This window comes from Heterocephalus glaber, unplaced genomic scaffold (assembly GCF_053883595.1).
Source record: "Heterocephalus glaber isolate CG9 unplaced genomic scaffold, H.glaber_assembly_v1.0 deba00001497, whole genome shotgun sequence".
In the NCBI taxonomy this organism is placed as follows: domain Eukaryota; kingdom Metazoa; phylum Chordata; class Mammalia; order Rodentia; family Bathyergidae; genus Heterocephalus; species Heterocephalus glaber.
This window is the reverse complement of record NW_028258320.1, coordinates 5,991,328-6,000,868: the sequence shown is the minus strand read 5'-3', so window position 1 is coordinate 6,000,868 and position 9,541 is coordinate 5,991,328. Positions and strand designations below refer to the sequence as shown.

At 53.4% G+C, this 9,541-nt stretch overlaps 1 long non-coding RNA gene across 1 annotated transcript in view; it reads right to left on the bottom strand.

Moving 5' to 3' along the window:
• Positions 1 to 621: 621 nt before the first annotated feature.
• Positions 622 to 9,541, bottom strand: part of LOC110349598 (uncharacterized) — a 30,484-nt gene continuing 21,564 nt past the window's right edge. The window contains exons 2-3 of the long non-coding RNA XR_015440257.1: positions 8,700 to 8,802; positions 622 to 774 (exon numbers count right to left, since the gene is read on the bottom strand). This is a non-coding gene — a long non-coding RNA (uncharacterized LOC110349598). The remainder of the gene's footprint in view (positions 775 to 8,699; positions 8,803 to 9,541) is intronic.

Here is a 9,541-nt window from a genome sequence, read left to right as displayed (position 1 = left end):
AGTAAGTGCTCTGTAAATATTAACCCTGGCTGGGGATTTACCTCAGTGGTTTACCGCCTGCTGCTCAAGCACAAGGACCTAAGTTTGATCCCTGGCACCAAAAATATATACATACATATTAGCCCTAATTCTTTCTTCTGAGGATCATTAGTATGTGCATGGTTGACCCAGAAAGAAGCAAAGGGGAAGGCCCAGAACTTGGTCCTCCCTCCTTCCTTCTCAGACCCTGGCTCGTGGGATAAGTACTGAGGCTTGAGAATGCATTCCCTGCCTGGTTGGCCTACCTCCATGCTTTTTGTCGTATTCATTCATCCACCCATCCATCCATCCATTCATTCATTCAACAGCCATTTATTTACTGAGCCCCATGGCAAGGCCAGAGCCCAAGCTGGGCACAGTAGGGCTAACCAATGAGCACTCACAGAGCAGACTCCTAAAGAGTCCTCTTCCCTGCCCCCAGCAGCTCATTCCTTCCACAAACATTTTTTCAAGCATCTCTGAGGTGCTCACCAAGGCCTCAGGAACATGACCAAGAGATGAAGTTCCTGTCCTTGTGCAATTTGCTGCGCCTGGGGCAGAGTCTTGGGCTACCTGTGAGCCAGAAGCAAGCAGGCAAGCACATCGGTCGATCACTGTATTTATGATGCAGGCTCTGAGGAGAATAAAGCGGGAACGGGACAGGGACTGATGTTGGACACCCATACCACGTGAACTTGTACTTGGTGCCTCTCTTCTCTAGGCTTCCATTTGTTCCCAGGTAACAATCATGTCTACCTGTGCAGGGAGAGGAAAGGAGTTAATACAGGTGAAACCTGGCACCCCATGAGCACCATGGGTGTGTCACAGTTATTATTAATTTTAAATAGACACATAAACAGATCATCAAAACACCAGGTGCAGGGTACAGCAATACAGACCCATGGCATCCTGGGAGCACCGAGGAAGAGGCCAGGGTGACAGGTAGCCCAGCAGGAAAGAAGCAGGGGAGACTAGGTAGAAATGCCCTCCTCCCTCCACCTAGCCCTTCATCCCAGTTCCTGCCAGCCATCCCCAAGGATGCTGCCTCTCCGAGGAACGGGGCAGACAGAAGGGGGCCAGAGACACCCAGCCTCTCTTCCCTTGGGACAGGACACCGATGGCCACTGAGCCACCTTCCCAGGTAGCAGAGTGCCCACTCTCCCTGGCCACTTCCTCTCAGGGTTCTGGGCTCTCCAAAGTGCACACTGACCCCCCCTACAGATGGAAATGCTGTGGCTGGGAGACAGAATGAAGGACAGCTCCTATGTATAAGGTTCCTTCCTAGATCTGGAATTTGGGGTCCCTGAACACACACAAACCTTCCCACAACTCTGCGGGGTGGCCATCAATGCCCCCATCTTTCAGATGAGCCTACATTGGTGAGGGAGGACACAGGTCATTCTGGGTCACTCAGTCCAGAAATGGCAGCAGCCAGATGGTTAGAATCTGGGCTGGCAGCAAAGCAGCTGCCCTTCACGTCCTCCCACCATCCTCTCCTCCTCACCAGATGGGGGGGGTCCCAGAAAGCCTGTTGCACAGGCAGGCAGAGCAGGGGGCTGGCATTGCTGGGGTGCAGAATGACCTGAGCCTGGGAGAGAGCCTGGACTGTTGGCCGGGAAGGGTACAGCCAGGAAGAGATGGAAGGCATGGGACCTGGGAGGAAGCAGCCTCCACTCTACCTCACAGGCAGCCTGGCAAACAGGAAGTCTCTGCACCCCTGGTCTCCAGCAGAACCTGGCCAGGCCGCCCCTTCCCAGCCCTGTGCCCACCAGGACCAGGATGTGGGCAACCAGGGACAGACAGGCCCTGAGGTAGACGGCCCCATGACCCCCACGCCTGGCCTCAACGGCCACAAGCCAAATACTCCTTGTGGCTTGGGGCTCAGCCAGGCACCCACACCCCAGCTCACGGGACCACGACTTCCCTGTTGCTCAGCACACACACACCCCAGCTGGTTATACAACCTACACAACCACACACCCGGGGGCCCCTGTGGTCCCACAGAGGACACTGAAACTTCACCAGGGGCACAGGCACCTCTCCCACCTCCTGGCACCTGGAGGGGAAGGCTGGCCAAGAGCCAGGTGTGCAGCTTTCTACGGGCTCCCCGCAAAACCCCAGTGAGCCAAATTCCCTCTCTGCACCTCTGTCCCCCCTAGAAAGGAAGATCATTTCCACCCTGATGATCTAACACCCTCTTTCCTCCCTCCCTGCTGCTGCACCCCACTTTCCCTAGAATGTCATTGAGAAAGGCAGTGAGAATCAGCTTGGAAAGAGCCCTTTGGGATGGGGCATCCTCATGTAGAAGTGGGTGCTCCTTGAGTGGAGCCTCATGGTTACCCCCTGTTGAGGAAGATGGAAGACTCTGGCCAGAGCTCTTTTGAAACTAAGGAGTCAGACGTGGGAGGTGATTTTCTTCTTTACACTTTTTCTCCCCTTTTCTGAGTGTGCTGCAGAACTGCTTTGCACTAGATGGGGGAGGGGTGCTTGTACACAACCCCCACCCCTACCCTGACAGGGACAATGCCTTAACCCAGTGCTTCCCTAAGTGTGAGGCAGCAAAGCGGCCCAACTAAGCCCAGGACACCTGGGTAGAACAATGCAGTGTGGTTTCCTTCACAAGCCTCCAATATGCAAAACTGTGACCCAACACTCAGAGAGGATGAGCAACATGGGGACACCTTTGTCCTTAGGGCTCTCAATGGGGAACACTTCCAGGCACTGTGGGAACACAGGTCCCAGTGGAGGGGGCCTCAGTGTCCACCCTACATGGACAGCCTCCATGGAGGCACATGGGGCAGGTGCCCTAGGCAGCCACCACTGTAGCTCAAACTCCATGTGCCCTGCCAGATCTGGTGTAAGTCATGCATCCTGGTTCTGAAGGCAGGTGGTGATGGAAGAGGGCCCGTGGGTGGCCCTGTCACCTCCCTGATGTTACTTAGATCTGCACTGACCCCTGCTGGCTCTGGCCAAAATCACCCCTCCCCTGATTCTTGGCCTCTTCTTGGTCCCTGGCCTTCCAGCATCTTCCCCATGGCCTGGACCCATCAGGAGTCGAGACCACACTCCGCTCAGGTCCCCACTCTGCCCTCTACCCCTCACTTGGAATCTGGCAACACATTGGTGGGTCTGGGGCTAGTGCTGGGGAGACGCCCTGACAGGGTGGGACTGATGGGTCCCTGGCCCGAGATTTAACTCAGTGGTGCCACCACCAGCTTCGCAAGCCCAAGATCCTGAGTTCGATTTCCGGTACCAAAAAAAAAAGTCCACAGCTGACGCTTAATGGTGGACTGATGGGTCCCTTATCAACAGCACTGTCTCCCAGGAGAAATTTCCAGACCACTATAATAGTGACAAGCATTGGTTGACTTTTTCCAGGAACAGATCCAACCCCTTTATGTAGATTATTCCATTTAGTTCTCATAAGAATTCTAAGAAGTAAGCACTATTCCCAGATTTGCTCAGTTGAGAAACTGAGGCTCAGAAATTAAAAAAAAAAAAAAAAAAGTAAATGACAAAACCCAGATTTCAATCCAGTCTGACTTCTGCCTGCAATCAATGCCACCTACAGTGTTCAAGTACACTTTTGTCTGCCCTGAGCCCATTGCTTGAGGGAAGGATGGCTCAGTGGGGCTTGTCCATGCCACCAGGAGTGGGCCTGTGATCCACATCTGGACAGTCATTGTGCCTTGTCCCCTGGCAAGCCAGCTTTCAGATTTGGCTTTCATGGCCAGGATCCATCTCCTCTTGATGATTTCCTTTGTGTCCTAATTTTCTTAAAGCAGCCCCGAATCCTTAGTAAGAGTGGCTTAGATTGCTAGGCATGGTGGCACCTGCCTGTAATCCTAACATGGGAGACTGATGCAGGAGGAATGCCATGAGTTTGAGGCCAGCCTGAACTACATAGAGAGACCCTGTCTCAAAAAAAACAAAAAAAAACAAACAAAAAAATGGCTTGGATGGAGATGACTCCACCTCCACCTCTCCAGAGGCAGTCATGTGACTTAAACCAAGGCCCTTGAGCACAAAACGTCCTGGCCACAGTGATTGGCTCTGGAGGGACATGTGACCAACGAAGGCCAATCGAGCCAGCCTGGGACTTTTCTGGAGCCACTAGGAAAAGGGAGGACTTTCCATTCTGGAGCCACTGAGCAGATCTGTGTGGATGGAGCTGCTGGACACACCATCCCCAAGAAGGAAGCCCACACAGAGGCCTATATAGAGACCAATCCAGATGACAGGACCCCAGCTGTGCCATCAACAGGCCCATCCAGATGCTTCCATGACAAAGGCCAATAAATTACTCTTCTGTTGCCGCTCTTGTCAAGCAAGCTTGAGCTGGGCTCCCGTCCTTTGAAACAAAGTTCTAACAAGTCCCCCATTTGTATCCCTGTGAATGCCTGGGTCTCCTTCCAGCCTCTTCTGTGCTTATAGAGTCATACTGGGCATTTTTAAAATAAAAATTGACACCACTGGTTACTCCTTCCTGCCAGATACACTCTTTGGCTTATTTTTGTGAAAACGCCTCTCCTAGTTTTCCTCCTGCTCCTCTGAAGTTCTGTTGTCTCATTTTCCTCTGTTGGCTCCCCTAGCTTATGAGTAACAAACCAGCCCTGGCATTTATAAGAAAAAAGAGGAGGGCCAGGGATTTAGCTCAGTGGTTCCGACGCCTGCCTCCCAAATGCAAGGTCCTGAGTTCTATCCCTGGTACCAAAAAAAAAAAAAAAAAGAGGAAGGGGAAGGAAGGAGGAATTTACTTGGAAAATATTGAGGTTGTTGCTCAGAAGATCAACTGAACTGGAGGCTGGAGCGCCTCTCCTGGCCCTAGGGTGGAAGTGACTTACTGGACTCCAAAGGCCCTTCTGGCCCAGAGTCAGGAGCACAAGATGCCCAGTCACAGGTGACTCTGGCCTTTTGTGCTCAGGTCCCTGCTGTCCCTTGGTTGTCCCACAGAGGCGAAAAGGACATCCTAGTGGAATGACTCTAGGGATCCTTCCAACTCTGACATGGGAAGCAGATCAGGTGACTTTCACCCCACAAGATGGCGGAGAGGCAGTGCCCCAAAAGGAAACAGAGGCCAAGAGGCCACCAAACGAGTGTGGACATCTTCCTGGAGTCCTTGGGATTGTGCTCCGCACATTCTCTTCTCTACACTGCTTTTGGGTCCTCTTATTCCCTCCCATGGTGGGTGCCACTGCCACCAATGTGCCTACCACCCTCGGCCCAGACCTCCAGCCCAGACTTGGCTCCGTGAGTTCTATATGGATGGCTCTCAAACCCTACAACTTGCCCTGGTCACCAAGTCTACTCCTCCCTGGAGTGGAGGGTCACTGAGTCATTCTCACTGCACTGTCTGCCTGAGGGCCTTCACCCACGAGAGGCCTCTCCCTGGCCTCCTCCATTTTATCATCCCTTCTTCCCCCAGCTAATTCCCTAGGGCACAGACCCCAACTCTTCTCCTCTCATTCTTTAGTAACAGAACTGCTGAGCTGTAGCCAGGCCCATGCTACCCACAATAAAGGCAACTCGGCAAAGTCATGTGACCTAGTCAGGCCAAGGGTAAGCAACCAGAAGTGTGTGCACACACAAAAGTGTCCTTAAAAAGGGAAGGGCATGCCCATCTCGCTCCCCTTTTCTCCTTACTCCTCACTGGACTGTGGGCACAATGATTGGAGCTGGAAAAGCCATTTTGGACTATGAAGCCAAAAATGAGTAATAGAAAACCATGGCTAGACACCACAACGGAGGAGGCCAGCCCCTGATGGTGACCGAGATCTTCTACAAGCCCTGGGCTTGTAAGAGAAATAACTGTCTTACTCTTAGGGCTTTCAGCTACTCAGGCATGAACCTAATGTAGCCCACAGCTGCCATCTCACAAATCTCAGCTTTTCCTCTAGGCCCTGAGGCCCTTCCCTCAAAGCATGGTTGTTGAGGACTGAGGGGTTGGCTAACCCCATCCCCAACAGGCTGCAAGCATGTCAAGAAAGGGATCAGGGGCCTGGGATTTCGCTCAGTGGTTCCAGTGCCTGCCTCACAAGTGCAAGGTCCCGAGTTTGATCCCTGGTACCAAAAAAAAGAAAGGGATCAAGCTTTATCTGTCCCCATCTTCCTACACTGGCATGGTGCCTGGCACATGGTAGGCACTTAGTAAAACCCACTGGGTCAAAAGAAGGGCCATGCAGGTGTGGCTTGCAGAGGAAGAAGAACTTGGTAGGTTGGTGGGAACTGGATCCAGCAGGTTCTCTGCCTGCTGGCCCCCATCCAAGAGAACTAGAGGACTGTGGGTGAGTGACCGGGTTTGGCTATTGTCTCTGACCAGGGCCTGGTCGGCCACTGCTGCCCCTCTCAGCAGAGCACAAAGAGGTGACAGCCACCAGCTGCAGAAGAGCTTGCAGATGCACAGGAACCAACTGAGACTATAGCTCAGTGGCAAAGTATATGCTTAGCATGTGCAAGGCCCTAGGTTCAATCTCCACTACAAGACACACAGAGACCTTCTGGCTTCGTCTCCCCCTCCCGTCCTCCCCCACTCAAGCATTGCAGGGAACAGGTGGACCCCAGCACAACCCCACATGCAGGAGTAACCCCAAGCCAGATAGGTGCCAACTGGAAGGGGCTGCAGGGGACCTGGAGCTCAGTCCTGCATCTGCAGTAGGCAGATGGGGAAACTGAGGCCAGAAAGGGCAAGGATTTGTCCTCATCCCTACAGCAAGCTGAAAGAAGCCCTCAGGGCACTTGACTCCCATTTCAGCACTCTGTGCCTGCCAGGGAGATCTGGGAAGGAGAAGGGCCTGAAGGATTGAAACAGAGAGTCACCGCCTCATCTACTCCAGAGCAAAGAACATGGGCTCCAGAGCCAGCTGGGCTGGGCACCAGTTCTCACTCCACCTCCATCCACAAGGTTCCCTTCAGCAAATGTCCCAGCCTACCTGTGCCTCGGTTGCTCCAACTGTGAAACACAGACAACAGTAATTATACTAGTAATTACTAGTAAATGAGCGCTTGGAAGAGGCCTGACCCACAGTAAGTGCTCAGTAAGCAGGGACTGCGCCTATTGCGTCTCATCGGGGTCTGCTAGGGCATCCTAAAGCAGCAGAGCAGAGGACCCTCCCCTAAGAAGAGGCTGGCAGGGAAGGGGGCTGAGCCATCTTATTCTGAATGCGGATGTAAGCCCGGCCCCCTGCCAGGCTCCCAGCAACTCCACCTCCCATCTCCTGTCTCCGGACTCAGTGGGCTCTCCGCCCCTCCAGTCGCCAGCCTGTCTGCCAGGCTCTCACGCCCGATGCAGAGATAAACCCCAGCCACGACGGTATTGTTTTCCCAAACACTCATCGTGCCCCCAGAGAATGGGATTAGTCGGACACTCAAGCAGCTCCAGTGTAGAACCCTTGAGTGAGGCTTTTCCCAGAGCTGGCCCAACCCCAGGCCTTAGAGCTAGCTGGGTTTGTGTGGAAGGGGCAAGGGAACAACCGTGCAGCCTGAGCTTCGGGAACATTCTGCTGCCCTCCACTCCACCCCAATGTATAGGGAGGGGCTGCTTGGAGGAGTGGTGAAAAGGGACAGCATGCTCTAATGGTCAATTCCTGCCCTAGCCAGGGCCACAGTCTCTGGCCCCTGTGCCCTGGGGTGGCTGATCCAACAGCACAGCATCTCTGTCCCCAGGGAAGACAAGCTCAGCGTGCCAGGCAGGGGGAGGGAGGGCCAGGGAGCTGCTGGCTTCATCCGAGCAGAGTCAGCCAGGGTGAGAGGCCTTCCTCCTTCCCTGTCAGGGTGCCCCCTGCTCCCCAGTACTCCAAGGGCAGCTGCTCACAGGACCTCACTGCCATGACCAGGCCAGACAGGTGACCAGGAGCCAGGGACCCACCAAAGCCCCCAGAACCACAGCAAGCCAGTCATGGCCAGTACACGTTGCTCAAACAGTCTCCACCCAGCCAGGCCCCTGTGTGTCTGCTCAGCCAGCAGGTCTACCTCCCTCCCATAAGGCTGGGCCCAGCAGGCAGCCCCAGACCACCAGTCCCATCCGGCAGCCATGCACATCCCGGCTTCTCCTCCCCTTCCTTCTGCTCAGCTGTCCCGCCACAGGAGCTCTTCCTGGGTCACCCCTAACCTCTCCGTGATTCCATGGTGGTGATAAAATGATAGCGGCTGGGACAGGTAAAGAAGCAACGATGAAGGTGGTGATGTGGACATGGACGCGGACAGTCAGTCTAGCCGCTCTGGTGATGGTGGTGATGGCGAAGGGGATTCTGGCACAGGAGCAGAGGGTGGTGGTGATGCTGGAGGTGGTGATAGAGGCAGTGGAGGTGAAGGCAGACGTGATGAAGGTGATGAAGGTGGTGACGGTTATGGAGAAGGAAGGTGGTGAGGGAGGAGGTGGCGGTTGAAGCGGTGATGGAGGCAGCAGTGGTGGTGATGGTGGAGGTGAGGTGAAAGCGGTGGTGGTGGCCATAGTGGAGGCAGTGATGGCGGAGGTGGCAGTGTCAAAGGAGAGGCTCACAGTCGTGGAGGCAGTGATGGCTGCAGCAGTGGGGACCAGGTGAGCATGATCTTCTCTCCCTTTCTAAGCATAAACAGACCATGAACTGACCCTGGGGACCACAGGAACATTGTGCTACGTAGAGATTGTCCAGGGTATCAGGCACAGACAGCCCTAGAGCAATGAGGGGATGATCCCTCCTTACCCAGTACGCCAGCAAGGCACAGTATGTTCCCTCGCAGAGTTCAGCAGGACTTCTCTCCAACATGAAGCAAGTTTCCACCAGCCTAGGATCTGCTGAGGCTCCCCTGGAGGGATGTAGATGGAGGCCACGCTTAGGAGACAGAGGATCCTGTACTGGAATCCCAACCAAGTGCAGTCAACTTGGATCTGAACCTTACTCTAAAAGGGAATCATAATTCTTGCTGACAGGGCTATTGTGAAGATTGAGCTAAATATCCTCGAAAGAGCCAGGCACAGAGTAATGGCACAATAGCTGACGGATATTTTCATTCTGTAGTCCATGGCTTTCTCATTCACCCCACCGCCTACTCCTACCCCATGTTTCCTTTTGCCATGAGCCACCATGTGTTCATTCCCAGAGCTACCAAAACAAATTACCACAAATTTGGTAGTTTAAGACCTCAGCCCGGTTCTGGAGACTAGACACCTGAAATCAGGATGTCAGCAGAACCACGCTCTCTCTTCCAGCTTCTGATGGCTTCAGTCTCTGCCTTCATCTTCACATGGGGTTTTTGCGTGTTCTTTTTGCAAGGACACTCATTGGATTTTGGACTCACCCTGATCCCATGTGGTGTCATATCAATCCTTACCTTCAAGGCACTGCAAAGACCTTATTTCCAAATAGGTCACATTCTCAGGTTTCAGTTCAACATAGACATACATACATATACATATATATATTTTTTTGTACCAGGAATTGAATCAAATCAAAATACATTTTGAGAGGACACTATTCAACTTACTACTCCCCAATCTCAGAGTGAGCCAGACCTACTTCCTCAACCCTCTACTACTGAGGACAGC